Genomic DNA, 15,846 nt, shown 5'->3' with positions numbered 1-15,846 from the left:
TGTCCTCCAGCAATCCCAATTCTGGGCATAGACCCAAAAGAACTGAAAGTAGGGTCTCAAACAGATACCTGTTACACCCATGTTCATGGCAGCATATTCACAATAACCAAAATGTCGAAGCCACCCAGTAACCACCGGTGGATGGATGGATAAATAGAATGTGGTCCATCCACACAATGGAATATTATTCAGCCTTAAAATGGAAGGACATTCCAACACCTGCTACAACACGGATGAACCTTGAGGACGTTATGCTCTGTGACATAAGCCAGTTACAAAAGGACAAATATTGTATGATCCGCTTACGTGAGGTCCCTGGAGGAACCAGATTCGCAGAGACAGAAAGCAGGACGGTGGGGGCCAGGGGCTGGCAGGGGGGCTGGGGAGTGAGTGTTTAATGGGGGCAGAGTTTCAGTCTGGGGAAGAGGGAAAGTTCTAGAGACAGATGGTGGTTACACAACAGATGGTTACACAACAACGTGAATGTACCCAAGGCCACCGAAATGTACACTTAAAAATGGTTAAGATTGTAAATTTTATGTGTATTTAACCAAAATGAAAAGAAGGAAGATTCTTTCGGGGGGGCAGGTTGAGAGGTGGACAGCAGCCTCCCCGTGGAGAGTAGGGGCTCCAGGGGCCAGGAGTGAGCAAGCGAGTGAGACGGCTGTAGGGTTAGATCCACGGGGAATCCCGCGGAAGCTCAGAGTCTGTTTCCACACATTCTGGGAATAACGGTGCATGTTGCTTAAATGCCTGGGAATAACGGTGCATGTTGCTTCAATGCCGAGCCCTTCCGACAGCCCACAGGGACTGAGCGGCGGGGGTCCTCACGGCCGTGGGAGGGATTCCCCCCCAGCAAAAGACTCCCTGTTTTCTGGGGAGTCTCAGCAGTTTGGAGGCTTGCTGAAGAAGAGTTTTAGCATCTTAGATGGGGAGCTAGGTTCACAGTGACTGACTGAGCCGTGAAGCTGGCTTCCGGCAGGAGGGCGGGTCAGACGTGTCCCCAGGAGAGCTCAGCGACGCCAAACGGACTCTCCGGGCCTCCTTGGGGCGTGGCCTACGGAGCTGGCTCTGCACCCTGGCACCTCTGTCCCCCCACCTAGGAGGGGGCCGGCTCGGCCGCTGAACTCAGGCCCTGTGGCTTGCTGTCGAGAAGACTAAAGGGAAATCCAGAAAATCCAGTTTACTGTTTGGGACGGAGAGTCTTATAAACCAGGAAGAACTCAAGCAAAATGCGTCTGGACCTCTTGACGTATTTGGCTTTCGTGTTTGCGCCGTGTTAATAACTTGACATGCCCGTGTCTTGGCTCCCAACCAGACGCTCAGCTCCTTGTGGGGACCTCATATCTCATCCGACTCCCACTCCTACGGGCCCGGGCACAGGCAGGCTCGCGTGGCCCCTCGGCAAAGAGCGGGCAGCTGAGTGAGCCCCTGTTCTCGAGCTGGCTTGCTTCATCTGAACGGATGGTGCGGCGTGCCATTATTATTATTGGTGGTGGTGGTAGTATTGTTCTCGTTATGTAACACTTCCTAGAATTCCCAGGTTGGAGATTGGAGCCCGGTGCAGGGAGCCCCACGTAGACCCACGGGATATCGGAACTCTGTCCTGGGCTTACAGATCTGCTCACGAATGTTTTCCCGTCCCCCAGAACAGGAGGCCAGCGGCTGTGGGACTCGGCGAGGCTCACGGTGCGTTAAGGGTCTTCTCAAGGCCCCGCCACCGCGTCTTGCTCTCTCAGCATTTCTGCACCTGGGACGATCCCACCTTCTCGGGTGTTTTGCGAGGAGTTGACGCTGTGGATGGGTGTGTTCCCGTGGGGCGTGGGGCGTGGGGTGCGGCGGGGCCGAGCCAGGCTCTGGCACGTCCCTTAGCACGCGACTGCACATCTGCATGTGGGCAGCGCTCTGGTCGGCTTTCTTGTGTTCAGGACATCGCGCCTCACGATGCCCCTTAGGTGGGTGTGACCACTAACCACCCCGGGAACCACTTAGCACAGCTCCAGGCACACCGGGAGCACCCAGGAACACAGCAGTGCCCCGCAGGGTCCCTGCAGGGTCGCCGCAGCCAGAGGGCACGTGTCCATCAGCGAGGAAGGGCCAGCGGGCCGGGAGGCGCAGGCTTGGCCCCCTTTCATCCCCACGCTGGTGCTGAAAATGCTGAATCCTCCCGCAGAGGTAGGAGGCCTCACCCTGAAGGCGCCAGCTGCCGTGGTCGGTGTGACTCGCTGCCCGGAGCTGGGGGCACCCTCCCGGCTGGGCCACGGGACAGTGTGTGCCAGAGCCGCCCTGCTTTAGGAGGAAGCCTTTCTGGGCACCTCAGAGTGAGAGCGGCTTCTGTGGGGGAGGAGGGGGCACGGACAGCAGGGACGGCGGGGTCGGAGGGGTCGGAGAGTGAGGGAAGTTCCCGGCTGGGGAGCCGGAGCCGGGGCTCATCTCCCTCCGAGGCGGGGACTGAACCTGACCTAAGAGGAACTGGCTCGCTTGGGGGTGAAAGGAAAAGTGTTGGCCTGTTAGCTTTCCTTCCAGAATAACAGCGGGGAGTTTCAGATGTGCATGGGAGGCGGGGGAGGGGCACCGCCAGCCTGTGGCACGAACTTTGACCTTGAGAGGGCATCCTGAAGAGGGTATCCAGGGTGGAGATGTCTTAGCGGGCCCACCTGAGGTTTTCCAGGTCTGGCTCTGTGGGCTACTGTCCATGGTGAGAGGAGAGGGCGGAAACCAGAGGGGCCCGGAATCTGAGCTGATTACTGTGAGGCTGGGAGGGCAGTGGAGGGGGAGGGGGAGAGGTGGGGAGGGAGAGAGGTGGGATGGGGGGGGTGGGGAGAGAAAGAGTGAGCATGTTCAATCCCTCCCCTCAGGGGAACTCCTGGGTCTCGGTCTGACTCACTCTTTAATTATCATCATTTCATTTATTTGAAGGTGATTTCTGTAAAAAATAGACACATCACTCAGGAGGCCCCGGGGACAGCGCTACCCCCGTTGTCTTTGAGAGGCCGTGTGCTGGGATGAGGCCCACGAGCTCCAGGCCAGCCGCACTTCCCCAGCAGGTTTGGGGGTTTGGGGTTCAATTGGAGGGGAAGGTATCTTTCCTCCTTCACCGAGTGTGTCCACCTCCGGCAGCAAAGGGTTATGTGAAAAGCCCCGGGCTCCAGGTGCCACTGGATTGAGGTTTGAGGACGGTGAGGGGCACAGGGGCTGCAAAGTCCCAGAAACAAGGTGCCCCCAGAGCCAGTCAGCTGTGATTGACACACAGTGAAACGCACCTGTCATGTAATCAATGAGCTTCCGCAAGGCACAGACGGTGTGACGGCCACCAAAATCAGTACACACGTTTTCATCACCTGGAGAGCCCCCGGGCCCTCTCCTGGGTCCAGCTCTCGTCTCTGTGGGTTAGTCTGCATTTCCCAGAATTTCCCACGAATGGGTCATACGGTGTGTGTTCTCCGTTTGGCTGCTTTCAGTTGGCAGAATTCCCTGCAGACCCGTCCAGGTGTTGTGGGCACCACTAGTTCAGCTCTTTCACTGCCAGGTAGAGTTCCACGGTATGGATGGGCCAGAGGAGAGCGTGTTTATCCACTCACCAGTCGATGGACACTCGGGTTGTTCCCAGTTTGGGGCTATTACAAATGATGCTGCAAATGATGAGTGTTTGTGTGTGAGTCTTTGTGGGGATAGGTTTTGTTTCTCTTGGGTAACAGGTAGAAGCGATGGCTGTATGTATCGTATGATAGCTATTAGCTTTATAAGAAGCAGTCAGACTGTCACCCAAAGTGACTGCACCAGTTTACATTCCCACCCATAATTTGTGGGTGCTGCATCCTCGTCAGCACTTGGTAGCGTCAATCTTTAAAACGTTAGCCATTCTAATAGGTCAGCTATTCTGATTTTATTTTGCATTTTCCTGATGACTGGTGATGTTTAACAACTCTTTATGTGCTTATCGGCTGTTCTATTTTTCAAGTTTATTCAGGTCTGCCAATTTTTAAATGAGTTGTTTGAATTCTTCTCATTAAGTTGTGGGAGTTGTTTATATATTCTGCATAGAAGTTTTTGTCACATGTGTGTATAGATGTATATGTGTCTACATATACACACAAATACACATATATATGTGTATCTACACATATGCATATATGTATATGTATGTACACACACACACACACACAGAGAATATTTCTCCCATCTGTGGCTTGCCTTTCATTTGAAGAGTGGAGTTGAAGGTTTTAATTTTTATGAACTCTGACTTATCATTTTATCTTTTATGGTCAGTGCTTTTTGTGTCCTAAGAAAGCTCTGTCTACCCCAAAGTTAAGAAGATGCCCTTGCTCCCTTCTAGAGGTTTTAGACTTTCAACTTTTCTGTCCACATCTACAATCCACTTTGAGATGATTTTTGTCTCTGTTTTGGGATGGCAGTCGAAGTGTATTTTTCCTCTATGGATATCCAATTTTTCCAGCACCATTTATTGAAAAGACTCTCCTTTGCCCCATTGAATTAATTGGTCACATTTGTCATAAATTTAAGGACCTACTTCTGGACTCTGTTCCATTGATCTACATGTATATCTGATGGCAATACCATGCTGCCTTGATTATTTTTATTATTATAGCTTGAGTCTTGATAAAATTAGGTAATGTTAAGTCTTCTAATTTTGTTCTTCTTTCTCTAAATTTACTTTTGCTTTTCTAGGTCCTTTGCATTTCCGTATAAATTTTAGAATTAGCTTGTCAATTTCTATAAATTGTATCAAATCTATTTATTTGTGTAGCGTTGGCATTATTTCTTCCTTAAATGTTTGCTGGAATTCATTGGTGAAGGCATTTGGGGCTGGAGTTGCTTTGTGGGAAAGTTTTAAATTACAAGTTCAGTTTCATTTATAGGTTTAGAACTAGTCAGGTTTTCTGTTTCATCTTTGAGTGAGCTTTGGGAGTTTATGTCTTTCAAGGCTTTGTCCATTTCAAATGAGTTGTTGGCTTTATTTCTCTTTCTTTAAGTTCCGTTAAGTTAGTATCCTTTTATTGTCTGTAGGCTCTGCAGCAATGCCTTCCATTTCATCGAGACTTGTTTTGTGGCCCAGAGTACGGTTTATCTTGGTGAATGCTCCAGATGCTCTTGAGAAGGGCGTGAGTCCTGCCCTTGTTGGGTGGAGTGTATTATAAACGTCAGTTGGGTCAAGGTGGGCAATGCTGCTGTTGAATTCTCCTCCATTCTACTGATTTTCTGTCTTCTTTTCTATTCACACCAAGAGAGGAGTGTTGAGATCACGTGGATTATAGTGTGGATTTGTCTCTTTCTTCTGTTCTTTCAGTTTTACAAATGTGTTGTGAAGCTCTCTCTAACCCGGTACCTGCATTTTCAGGATTGTTGTGTCTTGATGAATTGACCCTTTTATCATTATGAGCTGTCCCTCATTATCTTGTTAATCTTCCTTGTTCTGAGGTCTACTTCCATATGGAGATTCTAGCTTTCTTGGGTTTGTGGTTGCATGGTACATCTTTTACCATGTTTATACTTTTAGCCCACTTTTAAAGTGGGTTTCCTGTAGACAGCATGTAGTTGGGTCCTGGATTTTTATCTAGCCTGAGTGTATCTGCTTTTTAATCATTGTGTTTGGCTCATTTAACATTTACTGTAACTAGTGACTCGGGTGTGTCTGCCTGCCACCCACTGTTCACTCCAGTCTGTCTCCTCTCTTCTTCGCTCCTTGTCATGACTTCTTCAGACGTCTTCTGCATCGACTGCATTTATAGATATATATGTTTTTTTTTAAATTTAATTAATTAATTAATTAATTTTTGGCTGCGTTGGGTCTTCGTTGCTGTGCGTGGGCTTTCTGTAGTTGCGGCGAGTGGGAGCTACTCTTCACTGCAGTGCGCAGGCTTCTCATCGCAGTGGCTTCTCTTTGCGGAGCACGGGCTCTAGGCACACGGGCTTCAGTAGTTGTGGCTCGCGGGCTCTAGAGCGCAGGCTCAGTAGTTGTGGCGCACGGGCTTAGCTGCTCCGCAGCATGTGGGATCTTCCCGGACCAGGGCTCAAACCCGTGTCCCCTGCATTGGCAGGCGGATTCTGAACCACTGCGCCAGCAGCGAAGCCCCGCAACTGCATTTTAATCACACCGTCTGTCTCCACGTGGGGAGGGGTGCGGCACACGTTCCCTTGGTCCGCCTCCCGCTGGTCAGACTGTGGACACACAGCCACGCCACCACTTTTATCATGTTTTGTACAACAGTGTTCTTATAAGATTTCTTCTTATGGTAACAGCAACAATAGCGACAAAAGTTCAGACACCACTTGCGAACACGAGGCTTCACTGCTGGATGCAGAGATAAAGACTTAGCTGGGACCGGTGGGTCTATCTGTGCACGAGCTCCAAGCACGGTTCCACCTGTTGGACTTGACCTGCGCACGCAGGCCTGCAGTGGGTGGAGGCGCAGACTCCCCGGCTAAGCTGGGCTGTAGCCCTCCGGCCCCTTCTTCCCTGTGCCCTGGCTGCCCGAGGAGCAGGGAGGGCAGGCACGGACGATGCGGCACAGGGACTCCGGGTGACGCGAGCTGCAGCTGTTTATCACCGTGGAGCTTCTCCCTGACCTTCACAGGCACTGCCGACTATCAACTCCTGTGGGTGGGGAAGGCGGGACCTTAGGCGTGGGGCTGGTGGTGGAGCCCGGGGCCAGCTGAGCCTGGCTCCCAGCCTGGTCCTCGGAGGGTCCTGCTGTCCATCTCCTCTCACTGGACAATCAGAACACCCTGAAGAACAAGTGGGAAAAAGAGGGGGATGGGGGGCTGTCCAAACGGGCACAGGGGCCACCTCCCCCGTGCTTGGGTCACCCTCAGCCTCGGGGGTGAGGAGCCCCCCCGGGCACATGGGGCCAGCCGGGTTCTCGAGCCTGTCCCGCCCATGGCCCCCCAGCAGTGAGCCGGCCCAAAGACTCAGATTCCCAGGGGGACTTTCTGGGCGACGGTCGAAGCTCTCCATATCAGTGGTAGATGGGTCGCGGGGTAAGGGCCCAGCTGGAAGGGTCTGGAGCCCTGCTGGCCACCACGCTGGAACCCCTGCCCCACACCTGGGGCCCCCGGCGGCTCTGTCTACCCTGTCCCGCGCCCAGAGCTGCAGGCAGGCTGTGCGGTGGATTCCGGGCCGGTGCACTGAAGACATTTAATGGGTGAGTTTCCTCTCCATATGGGGTGTAATTAATTTTCCTGAAATAGGCATGACAGCCCGATAGTCTTCGCCTGTCTGAGTCAGGCGGTGACTATCACCTCTCGTGGGTACGGCGTGCCGTCGGCCACCGGGAATTCAAAGAGCCCGCGGCTCCCAGCCCTGCCGCAGAGGTGCAGGGAGGTTCGGGGGCCGGCCAGAGGTCGGGGACGCGCTGCCCACCACGGCCACCCTGCCCAGAGCCGCAGGGGCCGAGAGGCATGTGGTGGAGAAGCATTTTCCCAAGGAAACGGCCCCTCCTCCTACCAAACACTGGTGTCTCTGCTTGACACACACACTGTGTCATGAGCAGGGGCGTCTGTAGATGGACACGCTGTCCTACTGGGGCAGGCAAAGGCGGACGCGAAAACAGAGGGGACAGAACCCAGCCGCCCCCTCCCTGCCGACCTCCTGCCCTCCTCCTGGGAGCGCCGGCTTCTCTCAGCCTGCATCTCGGGGAGGGGGGAGTGAGATGCCAGCCCAGTCCTGTCACGTGCTTTCCTGTGGGAGGGGGTCAAGTGGGCCCGGGCCGTGGGCGCCCCTTCCTCCTGGACCAAACGACACTGTCCCCTCCCTGAGTTGCTGCTGGGTGAACAGAGCCGGCTGCCTGTGAGGCCCGGTTTTATCAGGAAAATGGCTCCCCCGAGCTTGCAGGGGAACTCGGGGCAGGCTTGCTTCCAGGGCCCAGGGCTCGGGGCCCGAGGGAGCCGCCAGCAGGGCAGACCCAGGGCAGGCTCCGGCCGGGCGAGGGCCACTGGGTAGGGTGGGGAGTGCCGGCTGGCCCAGGAGATGGAAGAGCCCTGCCCAGGGTCTGCCCCGCCGCAGCTGCGGAAGGGGTCAGCACCGCGGCCAGTGGCTAGAGCAGGGCTGCTGTGGGCTTGTGAGTAGGGGGCTGCAGAGGGGCTCCCCCCGCACGCGCCCCGCCTGTCCCGGCCACAGAGCCCCATCCCGCCTCTCGGCACGGGGGCCCAGGTTGCTGGGGGTGCTCGTCTTGGTCTGCTCGGGCTGGGAGCAGGCCGGTGGGGACCCCAGCAGACGTGTTGGGGTGGCCTGGGGATGGCAAGGGCAGGGCAGCCTCCTGGTGGGGAGGCTGAGGGAGGGATGCCGTGGGCGGGAGGCATGCGCCCTGCTGTCTCCCTAGCCTTGCTCCAGGGCTGCTCCCTACAGCCAGACTTGTGGGCCCTGACGATGGCCCTGAGTCCTGTCCCCTCTGGGGCAGCTGGTGCCTCTCCCGCCATGAATTTAAGAAGGACGCCGAGTCCCCAAACTCCCCGCTGCCCCTGGGTGCCCCAGGTCCACTCTGAGCCCCGCCCCCCAAGCCTGGATCTGCTGCTGCCCTGGGTGAGGGCCGGTCCTGGGCCGGGGGCCGGTGGGAAAAAGGGAAATGAAAGCACAGAGGGAAGTGGGCGGCCCCAGGCGGCCGAGCCAGTGCAGGACAGAAAGTCACAAGGTGGCGAGGCGGGCAGCGGGCGCTGGGCTGGTCTTGGTTCTAGAACCTCCCCTGCCCACTTGCAGGCAGAACCCCAGAGGCGCGTGGAAACTGTCGGGCAGCACCCTCTAATCACCCGCCTCCGCTGCCCGCAGCTTCCAGGCTCCCCCTTTGGGGCAGGGCCCCTCCAGAGCAGCAAGTGAAGGCCTGCGGGGTAGCAATGCTGCCCGGGGTGGGGGGGCCAGGGTTACATCCCACTCCTGCTCCCACAGTTCACACGGGGTGGGACTCGGGCAGAGGTGACAGAAGTGTGACGCAGCACTGTGGCCCTGGTGCCTCAGGGGCCCTGTCTGCTCTCAGGGACACAGTGATCCCTCCGTAAGGAGAGTCTTCCCCGAGCTCAGGACGGCTGGAGACACCTCTCCAGAGGTGGCAGGGGCGTGGACCCGTGTCCACAGGCCAGGGGACAGCAGGAGATGCCCCCAGAAAGGCCTGTGGGGAGCTGGCAGGAAACTGAGGCCAGAGGAGGAGCCGAAGCAGGGCCACCACAGCCGGGATCCTCAGGGGTGGCGCCGGCGTCCCCGCCTGCGGGTGACAAGCCCAGTGCTGGGTATGGTCAGCGGGCTCTGCAGTCCCGCGGCGAGCAGGGTGCAGGACCCCGTGCAGGGCTGCTGTGCCGGCTGCCACTCACGGTCACTCACCCTCATGGCCGCTCGTGTCCCCGGTGCCCAGATGAGGAAGCTGGTCCCAGCGTTCGGCTGCAGAAAGCGGAAGGAGGGCTCTGGGCTGTGCCTGCGCCCCCGGGGCTCACCACTTCTCCTGGCCCCCCCGAATCCTCCCGCTTCGCCTTGAGTGGGAGGCGCACGCTCAACCGCCTTTTCTGAGAAGGCCAGGGGACAGGATAGGGTGGCAGAGGCTGTGTAGGATTTAACCCAGCGGGCCGCTCTGTTATGTGTGCGTTTGCACACCTTGGCTCTCACGTGCACGGACCTGGGCGCACACGGGCACAGAAACCGTGTTCCTACTTGTTCTGACTTGGTCACCAAAACAGGCTTGAAAGCAAATGTTTGGACCCCGTGCTGCCGGGAGGAAGCTGAGGTTTGGGAGGTTCAGTGACTCAGGCAGAGGCCGGCTCATCAGCTGGCGCTGGCTGCTGTGACTCCAGGTCAGGTGCCCGAGAGTCCGGGGACAGTGCTGTTGACCATGAGGCCTGGGTGGGCGAGGTCCTGGCAGGAGAAGGGCGTCTCTTGTTGGTCAGCATGACCGCAGGAGGAGAGGTGGCCTCGGCGGGAGAAGTCACCACAGGGGGAGAAGTGGCCACGGGGAGAGGTGGCCTCAAGGGGAAAAGTCACCCCAGGGGAGAGGTAACCACAGGAGAGGTGACCTTGGAGATAGGAGACCTCAGGGGAGGGGTGACCACAGGGAGAGGTGACCTGGGGAAGAGGTGACTGTCAGGGGAGAAGGACCCAAGGGGAGCAGCGCCCACCCTGCAGAGCAGGACGAGGGAGCAGACCCCCTGAGAAAAGGGCACGGGGAGGCCATGGTCAGCAGGCCCTGTGCCTCTGGCCCCGTGGGCTGGCATGGGGCTGCCCGGCTACCACAGCCCAGAATCCTCAGCACCTCAGGGACCTTCTGCTGCTGGGCCAGGTGTCCCGCCCTCAGCAAGGGCGCCTGCTCCCTCCCCCACCCCACCCCATGGTCAGGACAGCTCGTGAGACCCCGAGCTGCTGATGTCACCCGTGCCAACCACCAGCCAGGCAGGGCTGCGCTTGCCCAAGACGAAGGAAGGCTCCGTGTACAGAAAGCTGCCTGCCTGTGCGTATGCATGAGCACGTGTGCATGTGTGCGTGTGTCCACGTGTGCTCGCAGGTGTGTGTTCCTGAGTCTGAGACTTCTGTTGTCATGGGGAAAATGCAACCTGGTCACAAGAGTGCAAAGTTTCTTGGAGGGACTGCAGGCCGAGCCGGGCGAAGGTCTGTGTCACACGTGACCGCTGAGGCCAGCACCACCTTTGCTCCAGAAAACACAAAGCGGGTTTTCCCTTTCCTGGTCCACTGGAACCCTGTGCACCAGGCAGAAGGAAGTGGAAGTTTACTGCAAACTGGGTTCCCTGGAGCCTTAGTTTGTTGTCAAATATTATTATAAAGACCTGCCTCAAAGAAGGCCCTCGTGGGAGGGCCTGGGCTGGCGCTGGCGGCAAGCAGGGCAGCCGGTGTGCGCAGGGCCAGCTCCGTCCAGTGTGGGGCTCTGAGAATCTCCCCCTCGACCCGGCAGCTGGGGTTTTGGCCACCCGCGCACGCCTCCCTGCCCTGTGGAGCCAGCCTTGGCCTCGGCGCAGAGCTGAGTCACTTGCCGAGTGTGAGCTCGCCTGATTTTCTGCACACATGTTACTCTTAAGTATTGCGTAAACATGGGTCCCCTTCGGGGGCATTTCATCCTTGACTTTGAAACTTAGGTGACACTCTCTTTGCTTATTTTGGGGAGTAGACTCAGAGCCAAATGCAGAGGCCCAGCAGCCTTGGCACTGAATTCCCTTGGACAAGATCCTTCTGGATGTCAGAGGCGGTGGCCTGTTGGTCCCTGAGGCCCTCCCTGCTGGGAGGCTCCTCCCAGGGTCCCTGTCTTGGGACCTGGAAGAGTGGTCTCAGCCCCCTGGGGCTGCTGTGGTGGAGGTGCCCCCCTTCCCCTTGGCCCCGGCTCAGCGAAGGCCCCAACCCAACCCACTCAGGAGGTCTGGAAGCCTCCAGAACAGCTCCTGCAGGAGCTCCCTCCCGGCCTTCTCGCCTGAGGTCTAACCCAGGTGGGGATGGATTGGGGTTGGCAGGGAGGCACCTGGGACAAGTGCTTTCGGGGTGACTCATGCAGGCAGTAGAGCCCTTGAGAAGCTTCCTTCCTCACTCCGACTGCACTCTGCTCGTGACCCTGGGTCAAGAACATCCAACTGGCTTGTCCAGGCAAGGCCCACTCTGTCACCACATCCACCCTAAACTGAGGGCCGTGACAAGCTCCTGGCCTGGCTCTGGGCGCCGGGAGCCCCTCTCAGCCTTCCCCGGGGCTCTGAGGCAAGGCCTTCCGCTGTCCCTGGGTGTCCCTGGGTGTGAACCAGCCCCTGGACCCAGGGCAGGGTGGTGGCTCAGGCCTGGAGCCCACATTGCGTACGCTCGGGCTCCCTAGGCGAGGTCTGGCTTGAGATGCAAGGTGGCGCTGCAGGGACGGAGGGTCGGGGGAGGGGGGAGCCAGCCGGCGACACTACTTGCAGGGCCCAGTAGAGAGGGAAAACGAGGCAGCCGTTGTCCAAAACGACCGAGACAATCAAGGCAGCAACAGCGGTGCTGCACCAGGTGAGGGGCCTGGGCACCTGTGTGGGTCACACCTGTGAAGCCCACGGGGGCCTGCGGTCGAGCGTTCCCAGCCTGGAGGCTGAGGGTGCTGCCCAAAGACCTTTAATGCGCCCCCTGATTCAAGGTGGTGGAGGGGACACAGAGAGGTGGAAGGAGAGGGGAGGAGAGATCCATCTGTGGTTCAGTTGGGGGTTTGGGTGAGGAAGTGTCGTTTCCGCTGGGCAGGATTGAACGGGAGGAATACGGGGGTTTTAGGAAGAGATGCTATGGTCCAGGAATTCAGCCATGCTGCTGGAAGAAAATGCAGGCCAACAATTTATTTGCAAATTTTGTTTGGTTGCTGTGAGTATATTTAATCACCTCACTGATCCAGGACAGAAAGGGGTGGTGCCATCCACAGACTGCCCACCTCACTGCTCTGCGGCCCCCGGCCTCAACACCTGCCATTCCCTGCCCGTACCTGGCCCTTCACGGACATCTCGAATCGTGTGTAGCCCCTGCCCCCATCCTCTCTGATTTCATGCAGTTCCCTCACTGGGATGCTCTACAGGCCTTCGCCTGGGTAGCTGCATGTGTCCTTCAAGATCCAGCCCTGCCCTTTCCCTTGTTTCCACAGTACCTGTGCACATGCCTACCTGAGTGCCGAGTATGTTAACCTGGTGTTCCTGGTCTCTCTGTTTTAGGTAGGACACTCTTGGTGCAGAATCCCAATTCAAATGAATGTAAGTAAAAAGGAAATTTATTAGCTTACATTAACTGTATCACCTGGGAGCCGCTTTAGGCATGGCTGGATCCAGGACCCCAGATGATGGCCTCAAGGCTCTGCCTCTCTCTTCATGTCTTGGTTTTGCTTGTTTTTGGCTGACTTCACTCTGGGTGTCAACTCTCTCCCCACGGAGTGGAGGTGGCCTTTGGCAATCCCACATTTGCCTCCTACTGAATTAGCAGCCCCGGTGGGAACAGGCTGATTCTTCTCCCGTCACTCTGTAGATAAGTCCCAGAGGGGGTTCGTATGATGTGACTTGGGTCACGTGAGCATCCCAGAACCAACCACTGTGGCTAGAGGGTGGGGTAGGTGTCTGTCTGTCTATTCAGTAGGGTCAGCCCCATAGAAAAGAGAGATTTGTGCCTGGCAGAGGGGAGGAGACTGGGCAGTGTCCACACCCCCAGCAGAACGGATGCGTTCCTGGCGGGAGGGTTGTGCATTTTAGGTGTCTCTGTACCCCCAGCCCCTCGCACAATGCCTGGTGGCGTATGGGTGGGTACAATCTTTAGTGACTGGCCACTCCTGCCCATAGGGGCTGTGTGGCCAGAGCAAGGGGAGCGTGTGGGCTCTGGGGAAATTGTGGGGAGCCTCTCGGCCTCCAGGTCTTGGCTCTTCCTGCTCTGGTGCCCCAGGCTGAAGCACTGAACTTGGCAGCAGGATTGACCGGTGGAAAGGTGGGTGGGCAGACTCTCCCTGCCCCTGAGGCCCTTCTCACTGTTATCACATTGCTGGCCCCCAAGTCAGAACCCGTGGCCAGCAAAGGCCCACAGGGTCAGCGCTGCTCCTCCCCTCCCCCAGGTCTAGGGGTGGACACTGCCCATCCCTGTCTTGCTTCCTAAGGCTTGTGTACACTTTTGCAAATTGTCCCTTTATTAAACGCTCCTCCAATGTCCCAATTTGATGGTAACATCTCTTTCCTGTCAGGCCCACACCTGGAGCCCACCCGCAGCCCCCATAAAGACACAGCCAACAGCCATCAGAAAGGACTTTCCCAGGCCTTTCCCAGTTGGAGAAATCTGGAAGCAACTTTCACTTTTCCCTCAGATTTTTCCTCAGTAGCATTGGCAACCGGTAAGAACTTTTAATAAAATGCATTCAGATGCCAATGTTTTTTATGTTCTCATTACTAGTGGTCAACCTCCATAAATAATTATTCTCAGGGCAACGTGTTAGAAAACCCTGCTCAGTTCAATGGTCACCCACTCAGCCTCTCCTCTGTGTGTGGGAAACATGGTCTCGGGGATCCAGGAGCCCCTGGAGAGAGAGGTCTGAGGGCTCCAGGGGCGCCCTGGCCGCCTTCCCATTGTGTGGAGGTTGGATTCACCCGCCCACACTCTGGGAAATTCCCCGGGAGCAGGGATTTCCTCGCTGCATCTCTGGAATAGTGTTTTCCCTCCGCAGGAAGCCCAGGAAGCCAAGTCTCTTCCTGGCAGGGATTCCCCGTCCCAGTATCAGAGCCCTGAACTGCCAGCTCACACACCTGGGCTGGTCCCCGTGGAATCCGGGGCAGCACCAGCCGGGGGCCCCGGCGACCCGGGCCAGGGCTGGAGCCTGCCTTTGTTTAAAAGCTTGAATGTTTTGTTCATCATGAACATTTTGATTTTTAAAAGTGTTGTCCTAAACCCTCCTACACTGCTGGGGGGAATGTAAGTCGGTGCAGCCACTATGGAAAACTGTAGGGAGGTTCCTCAGAAAACTAAAAATAAAGTTACCATATGATCCAGCAATCTCACTCCTGGGCATACACCCAGAAAAAACTATAATTTGAAAAGATACATGCACCCCAATGTTCATACCAGCACTATTCACAATAGCCAAGACATGGAAAAAACCTAAATGTCCATCGACAGAGGAATGGATAAAGAAGATGTGGTACATATATACAATGGAATATTACTCAGCCATAAAAAAGAACGGAATAATGCCATTTGCAGCAACATGGATGCAACTAGAGATTATCATACTAAGTGAAGTAAGTCAGAAGGAGAAAGACAAATACCATATGGTACCACTTATATGTGGAATCTGAAATATGACACAAATGAACCTATCTACGGAACAGAAACAGACTCACAGGCATAGAGAACAGACTTGTGGTTGCTAAGGGGGAGGGGGTTGGGGGAGGGAAGGAGTGGGAGTTTGGGGTCAGCAGATGCGAACTAGTATATATAGGATGGATAAACAACAAGGTCCTACTGTAGAGCACAGTATCTTATGATAAACCGTAATGGGAAAGAATATATATTAAAAAAAGAATGTGTATATATATGTATGTATAACTGAATCACTTTGCTGTGCAGCAGAAATTAACACAGCACTGTAAATCAACTATGCTTCAGTTTAAAAAAAACTGTTGCCCTGGAATAGTACCCATCTTGATTAGTGAGTTTTTAGCACCTCCCCTTAAGGCCTGTCCCGGGGTCTGGTTTCCATCCTTGGGTGATGGGACACACAGGGCTGAGGTGGGCACTAAGAGCAAGACCGGGACCAACGAGAGCCTGGGTCCCCTTGGTCATCTGCATAGGGCCATCTCCCGCGGAGACTGAACCCCCGAGGGTTTGTTCCCCACTGGAGCCCTGTGTCAGCGCCTGTAAACAGTATAGTTCAGGGGCCTGACCTAGAGGATAGGAGGGCAGCCCAGAGGGATACAGAGCAGCCACGACAAGCCTGCTTGTCCCCTGCTGGCCGCTGCCCGGGGCAGTGATGGCTGGGGGCTTCTGAGGCAGGAAAAGCCTGAGGGCTGGGGTGAGTCCTCCCCGAAGAGGGTCAGGGACCCCAGCACGGCCACAGCGGCGCCTCATCCCACCTGGCCCCGCCAAGGGTCTGGACTCCTCTAGAATCAGGACAGCCCCGTCTGCTTTTGAAGCTCCCTCCCTGCCTGTCGGAGATGACGAACACGCCTCTGCCCTGTTGTCTGGTGCCCATGTCTCCGAGTCACGTTCTGAGTGTCAGTACGAACACTGTGTTTGGAAGCAGGTCCGCGAACGGATCTGATCCCAGGTGTGCAGAGCACAGGCGTCACTTTCTCCCCATCGCACCTGCATGTTCTCCCCAACCCTGAGTCCTGGGACGGCCCAGGTGGCAGACGGAAAGGAAGCACCCAGGCAGGCAG

Source organism: Eschrichtius robustus, chromosome 6, assembly GCF_028021215.1.
Source record: "Eschrichtius robustus isolate mEscRob2 chromosome 6, mEscRob2.pri, whole genome shotgun sequence".
Classification (NCBI taxonomy): Eukaryota; Metazoa; Chordata; class Mammalia; order Artiodactyla; family Eschrichtiidae; genus Eschrichtius; species Eschrichtius robustus.
The sequence above is the reverse complement of the archived record's forward strand: the minus strand, read 5'-3'. Positions refer to the sequence as shown.